The following is a 7,605-nucleotide window of genomic DNA, read 5'->3' as shown; positions in this document are numbered from 1 at the left end:
CATGCACGCCATAGGTCATATGCAGGACATACCATGTCTTCATTGATGTAAAGTCGACCGGCATTTCCACCTTGCTGTCATGTGACACCAGCGTAGAAGCAAGCAGCCTATCATGCACTGTCTTGACTGATATAAAGCCGGCCAGCATCAACACTTTTCCATCATGTGACTCCATAATGCAGTATTAGTCGTTAACTATTAAGTATTATCAGAGAGGCATAGTCACAAGCGGCGTATAATGCACGGTCTTGAATGGAGACGCTTACGCATTCCAGCAATATCAAAGTATGCCTGAGCACACACCATGCATGCGATGTGGTGGAAGGCAAGCCAGATTTCCTGCTGGAGGCTCCAGTCCTCCACATGCTTATCACCCGATTCATATAGCCTTCTGTGTGTGCGCATGGAGGAGGAGCTCACGTCCTCCGTTGCATATGTGGTTTCCTACATTGAACATTTTAGCATGAATAGACGTATTGCTTTGTCCTTGCGTGCATGTTTTAGTAAATTGCATCAGTCATTATTCTCTAACAACTGGTCTCATCTACTTTGGAGCCGGCAGCAGTTTCTCTTGAGACATAGCAGGCATGTGTTGCTTAACACAAGTATTCATAAATTTCTTATGACGTTTAGGGGGACAAATCTGGAAAAACAAGTAAACCGTGTGTTTATTTCTTCAGTAAGATGTCAAAATATAGTTATTCGCTTGAATTCCTCAATGGAGAAAAAACACCTCATACTGTTAACATTACAGTTTTGTTTTTATTTTTATTTTGAAGAATGACTAATACCATGTTATTAATTAGTATTAAAAGGTCAGAGGTAAAACGAAAAACCAAGGCAATAATTCCCACATGAACTACATTAATCTCTCATTTATCACAATGAATTGGCTCCAGTCAGGAGGATCAATAAGGATTCCTTATTGATAAATGGAAGATTTTTGGAGTTGGAGCACAGAAAAATGATCAATGACCTTCTAAATAGCATTTTTAACATGAGCCCTCTAGACATGGCAAAACACCCCTATAGTCACCTTCACACTGCTATTGCCCAATATAGTAGACATAATGCACAAAAATAAGACATGCTTGAGTAGCTGAGTTGGGGCAAGGGGGGGGTCAAGAGTTGAGTTAATTGCAACAGTAGCCCGTGTTTTTATTCAGAATTTTTATTAGGGATTATAGTCCCTGTTGTGAGATAATTTGCAATAAAATCCTGTTATTCTGGTGCCTGTGTGTCTCACTGAACAAGATTACTGACACGGAGTGACCAGTGTACAATACTACATATCATCATAGCATCTTTGAATGCGTCTTCTGAATGCCTTATATTTGTATTTTACCTAATTTAGCCGTTTTTATGCTTGACAATCCACCATTCTATGTTTTCTTCCTCATGTTTTTTTTCCTATTTGCGGCCTTGAGTGGAAAAGGATTGGATGCTAACGGCACCTCTTTGGGAGCCCAGTAGACGTGCTTCATTGAAGACGAATCTAATAAGAGTGCATCTTGCTAGCCTGGAACCTGACAATCATCTTTGCTTTCTATTTCCGACTTTGTGCTCACTCAGCAAGAAGCCTGACGTCTCATCCGCTAACAGCGTTGCTCGCCGTGTAGCTTCACCGCACAAATCAGGTTAATCTTTCATTTCTCTCGCGCACAAAACACAAGCAAACCTGCTTTCCAACATCCGGTGCGTGCCGCCTCCTCTCCCTACCTTCAATAGGAATCGAGTTACCTTCCCATCAAGCAAATCACGTCATGTAGCAAACGGGGGGCCCGCCGTCTGGAAAAAAAGTTGCTATTTGATTACTGCCTGCCGTTGATGGACGGGGATCCATTTGAGAGGAATTCCAATATGGAACCGCTCCAGCTATCGACCCCCCCACGGTATTTGTAAGTGAGTGGTGTGCTTTTAGTGCATTGCTGCTCTTTAAAAAATATTTTGCCCATCGCCCACAATCCTTGGACTCAACAATGTTGTATGTACATAACTGACAACAGTGGTCCAGCTGCTCGAGGACGTCTTTCCTAGTTTGGGCCCTTCCATCCTATGCCATCTTCCACAAGATTGCCCGTTTGGAATTTGCACCAAACATGGACATGTTGGCTTGTCACGTTACTGGCATTAGGAGATTCCACCTGAGACGTTTTCTACACGGCACAGTGGAGGGGGCGCCATTAGGAAGTCTTGCAATGGCACAATTGAGCTTCAGGTTGTGCAGGGGCGTCAAACGACAGCCGGCTATGTGGGCTATGATGTTGCATGGGGCATCCCTTATGACTGAAGGCCCTCGTCTGTGTGGGAACAACAGGACAACACTGCACTTCACATGGGACTTCTTCAAAAATGCCAAAAATGGCCATCAGTTCCAGACAGTGGATGTCCCCCGTGAAGCCATCTTCACCACCCGGAGCAACGTTCCCGCTGGCATCAAGCGTGCCCAAACCATTTTTGAGGTGATTAACAAGAATGAGACAGCTACTCATTACTGACTCCTTTTTGGAGCATTTGATTTCATTTTAGGGATGTGTAGTTTGTTTTTTAGCTATGGTCTTAAGCCTTTGATCAGCTGACGAGCAGCCTTTCATTTTAATGCTTGTTTGCAATAAATTGCTTTTTGGCTCACTGCCATTCCTTCATTATGGATTTTGAAGCTCTACTTCAAACCTCCCTAAGACCCGACATTGCAAAATGTACAAGATGTGTACAAGATGTACAAGAGTATATGTTTAGAAGTACAAATATTTTATTCTGGTGCTTCCTTTTAATGTCACAAACCAGATGAAGCTGCCTGTGAGTGCTTTTAGATTGGGGGGGGGGTCCCGGGGGTCCCCCTTGACAGGAAGAGCGATACGTGTCAATGGCCAAAAGTGTCTTCACTAGATTTGCCGCTAGCGTATCCGTCTGATTAGCGACAAAGTGGCTACCACTGATCCCTCCTGCTACATGTTCTTATTCTCTGGCAGACCATGTGCTTTCCATGTGTTCATGAGTGAGGGCCAACAGGTGGCGCCAAATCTATTTGTGGTATTCCGAGACTGCAGTTATCCCCGGCTTATCACAGTTTTTCCAGACATGAATTCATGAATGATGGCTGTTTAGTGGTAGACTATGGTCTATTATTAGTCAAAACATATTGAAATACAAGTTAGGTACTATTCTGGCCACTGGGTGGCAGAAATGAGACAAAACATTGAGACATCACCTTACCTTAACACTGCATGAAGTCATGATGTCCCACATGATAGAGTGGAAAAACGTTCTCCTCCCATTCCGTGTGGAAGTGGTATGTTTTTGGCTTCTTGAGCTTGAAAGAAATAAATTTGAGGCTAACTGGTTAGTTCAGCAGCTCAGTGCAGCCTAAGAGATGCATAATGTGTTGTAAATAATGAATAATAGGAGTGTAAAGGTGACTATAGGCGTGTTATTTCACGTGTACAGGGCTCTAATAATGGTAACAAACATATTTAGAAAGTCAAACATGTTTTCTATGCTTTAACTACAAAAATATTCCATTATTAAGATCATATTGTAATTTTGTGTTTTTTTGAAATTGCAGTAGTTAGACACCGGTGACAAAGGTAAGCTAGATCATTTTGTTTTTATGTCACTTATCAATGGCACTTCTTTTGCAGTTTTGGGGTTTGACTTTTTTTCCCAGTGGATAATTTCTTTGTACACTGGTCCTGACTGGTGTGCCACGTGTGCCACTACATGTTATTTGTTGACAATGACAAAGTTCAAGTGTGTAACAAACATATTTAGAAAGTTAAAAAGTCAAGTCAAAAGTTCAAGTATGTAAAATGAGTCATCGCCGAGCTCGACATAGGGGGAGTTCACATGACGACCGATAGATGGCAGTGTTCCTGCACAAACAACACTGGACTGCCGTCAGACTACATGATGTACTAACTATTCGTTCATTCATTCATTTTAGATGTGTGGCCTGCCGCCCTGCAGCCATGTACTAACTAATCATACAAAAACTCATTATACACACACACACGTAAAAAATTACAAAAAATGGGTGTTCCCTTTAAAATGGCATAATTTTACCACTTTTATAGTTATTTATTGCCACGACCCAAAAGAACGCAAATTTAATTGTATATAAAAGTCACGTACCGTGGCAGTCACATACTAATAAGAGTAATAATAATAATACGTGTGCAAATATTGTGCCCATGCAGTGTCAACCACACATACTGTTACTACCATTACTGTTACTACTACAAACAATTTTCACATTTATTTATACAACACTTATTTGACTCACTTAAATGCAAATGTACTTTTAAAATGCATTTTTCAGGCATCACAAAATCATTACAACAACACAGAAAGAAATGTGCTACTAATGTACACTTGATCCTTTCACTGAGTTTGGTTGGTGCACGTGAATGCCAATGCGCGTGTGTACGTGTGCGCGTGTGTCTGTGTGTGTGTGTGAGGGAGAGAGAAAGAGAGAATGTGTTGCGCGCGCACCTCCCTCACGCTGCCGGTGATGATGATGACGATGAAGACGATGATGGAGCCGCGCGTCCGAGCGAGTCCGGCTCAGTGAGGCGCGCCGCGGCTCCGACGATGCCTGCACAGCAGCAGCGTCACCCGGGAAGACTTTTCACCGCCGCCGCCATCATCACCATCGCCGCCACTGACGGAATTTGATCTTTTCCCACCACGACCTTGGCAAAGTTGCCACATTTTTCGGGGTTGGGTGGGGGTCATGAATGAATGTCGGTTAAAACAGGTGGGCGGACGGAAGCACGCATAGGAGACTTACCGGACCGAGCGACACTTTTTAAAAACATTTTTGGACCGGTGTGGATGCGACCTCTCCCGGCAAGATCAGGTCCCACGTCCCGGGCTGGAGGTGGCGGAGGAGGAGGATTATTGGCGAGGGAATAGCGGGACACTCGGGATGAGGAGGTGAGTGGAGTGTGCTTCCGCGGAACAACGTGTGAACGGTGCGCGGACACGATCGCGCACGACCCCATTGGCATCTTTACGTGCTGGTCGTTCGTTTCCTGGTGGAAGTTTCACTGCAGGCAATGCATGCGATATTCTTTGTGCACCGTTTTGACACCATATGCCCTCCTAAAATGGTGTGGTTGACTTATCAAACCTCCATAAAGCCTGTATAGGTTGCTTGGCAACAAAGGCGTAAATAAAACTGCCATGATTGAATATGGATGACGACAACGTAGGCCAACTAGTGAGCAGCCGATTGTGAAAGTATGGAATCAGCCATCATCATCCAGCAACACGGCGTGGAAAAGGGTCACACAGGAGAGCCTCATCAAGTCTATGCCAAATAGTGAGCTGCTTGTTGCCAGCAGTTCAGCACCCAGAAAACCATTGTTAACCGTAATTCAATACAAATGGGAAAATGCTCAAAATAATACAATAAACATGTTTATTTATTTCAAAAATATTTGGAAATTAAATAATAAAGTAGTACTTACTTCTAATAAGTATCAATCTATATAAAGTCTGATTAAGCTTGACACCACTTGCCAAATTGTGAGCTTCTGTAATTACTCAACGACAATTTAAAAAATCTATTTAGTCATTCATTTATTTTCTATCCCGCTTTTCCTCGCTAGAGTAGCGGTGTGCTGGATATATATATATATATATATATAGAGAGAGAGAGAGAGAGAGAGATACATTTATATAAATATATAAATATTTATATCAATATATCAAAAATATATCAAAAATATCGATTTTAAAAATATAAAAAATACACACATATATGTATATATTTGTTAACTAAAAAAAGAATAAACTTAAAACAAAATGTAAAAAAAATACTTAGTGTACATTAAAAAAGTGGTGCCCAATTATGTTTGATATTACACTATAAAGGTGGTGATTATAAGCATGAACACTTCACTTCTTGTGGCAAACTGTTCAACAAATAATCCCCAAACTGTCATGACAAGCCTGTATAAAATTATATTCAAATATGTGTTTATGTCAAAATAATACAGATCAGGGTACTTGTCATCAGTGGTAACCAATCATACTGTATAATACACATTGTAATACTGTATGTATTAGATACTACATACAGTAATGGGGTATGAGCGTGAACGCTCGCTAAATAGTGAGCTGCTTCTTTTATTGTTCAACAATAACCAGCAAAATGTGTAGAATGTCATTATTAACCCTTATGGAATTGTATAAAACATTTTAAATGTCATAAAAAAGATAATACTGTCTTTAATCATGCTTTTTGTATTTTTTCCCATCATTCATATAAATATTAATACATGAATTGTAGCTTTCTCCACATATTTCATATTAAAATTTATTTGACTTTTGTAACCTTAACAAAAATCTCCTCCATATAGCATATTACCAAGACGCTTCTTGGACACTTCTTTAGTTAAACAGGTTTTCCTCGCGTCCATCGACAAAGTGCTTGTTGGTGTTGGGGTGCATTTCTTTGATGTGTGCGTCCTGTGTGTCTTCTGCTGTGAACTGGCGCTGTTGGAAACGCTAGAGAGGCTGCCTGGTTGCCGGCTCACCTTGCAGGTAACCATATATGGTTCCATCTTTGTTAAACGGATGAGCTCAAGTTAGCAAATCGTCCGGTCCGGCCTCATCTGTCCTATTCAGTGGAATCGGCCACAAATCTTTCGGCCGCAACGCCTCCCAAAGAAAATAAACCTCGTCCCCCCCCCCCCTCCAAATTGCCTGGCATTTGCATGAAAATAACGTTACATCTGCTCGGGCGGACGGCGAGCATATTAATCCTTCTGCCCCGTGCAATCAAACCCTCGTCTACGTTATAAGGGCGGCACATCAGCGTCATTACTTTAATGCCGGTTTAGTGGCAGCCAGCATCCACGGGGGTGCAAATTGCTGCGTTTTAGGAGAACAAACGGCCTCGCAGCGTTGGTCTGATTATGATGAGCTCGTTTGGTGCACGCTAATTAGCATGCATGTTATTAGGAGAAATCACACACGGAGACAGCGTGTTGTTTTACACAGCTCTGTGGGCAACGCTGGAGGTGATATTCCACAAAGCATCAACTTCTTTGAATACCTCGCGAAGCTTACAAAGCGTCCTGTTTGGATTTGTTGTGGGGTGGATTCTTTTTAGGTGCTTTATTTTGAAAGTAGATCAGACAGTGAGATACTTCTAAAGTCATGCCGGATGGCTTTTCAAGTGCTGAGCTTGAAAACGTTTGTATAAATCATCTAGTCGCTACTTGGCAGTGACAAGTAAAGGTCGGAATTGAGTCAGGCTAAACCTGTTTGCTGCCTGAACGGGCTGCGGTAAACAATCAAACACAGTTTGCAACGTTTGTATCAGGGATGTCGTCACCGTGTCTCCGGGCCAGGGAGTCATGATGATCGCCAGCCTTGCTAGTTTGCTGCCTAAACAGGCTGTGGTAAAAGTCATGTCATGTTGTTGTCACTACTTGTCAGAAACCAGTAGAGGGGGAAATGAGTCAGGCCCAATGAGTTTGTGTGTTCAAGGGGCTGCGGTAAACAAGTGTGTATGAAATGTAAAGATGGTTTGAGCTATCGTTTGTATAGAAGATGTCATTGTTATGTCTTGATGACATGGTGTCTTAATGAAGT

At 42.1% G+C, this 7,605-nt stretch overlaps 1 protein-coding gene across 6 annotated transcripts in view; it reads left to right on the top strand.

Moving 5' to 3' along the window:
• The first annotated feature begins 4,507 nt into the window (after positions 1-4,507).
• LOC131104841 (plexin-A2-like) overlaps positions 4,508-7,605 on the top strand; it is a 178,669-nt gene continuing 175,571 nt past the window's right edge. For all 6 annotated transcript variants that reach the window (XM_058052407.1, XM_058052404.1, XM_058052408.1 and 3 more), the window contains exon 1: positions 4,508-4,935. The gene's annotated coding sequence lies outside the window, so the exon portion shown is untranslated. The remainder of the gene's footprint in view (positions 4,936-7,605) is intronic.

This window comes from Doryrhamphus excisus, chromosome 16 (genome assembly GCF_030265055.1).
Source record: "Doryrhamphus excisus isolate RoL2022-K1 chromosome 16, RoL_Dexc_1.0, whole genome shotgun sequence".
Classification (NCBI taxonomy): Eukaryota; Metazoa; Chordata; class Actinopteri; order Syngnathiformes; family Syngnathidae; genus Doryrhamphus; species Doryrhamphus excisus.
Note: the sequence above shows the minus strand (reverse complement) of the source record. Positions and strands in the feature narration are given on the sequence as shown.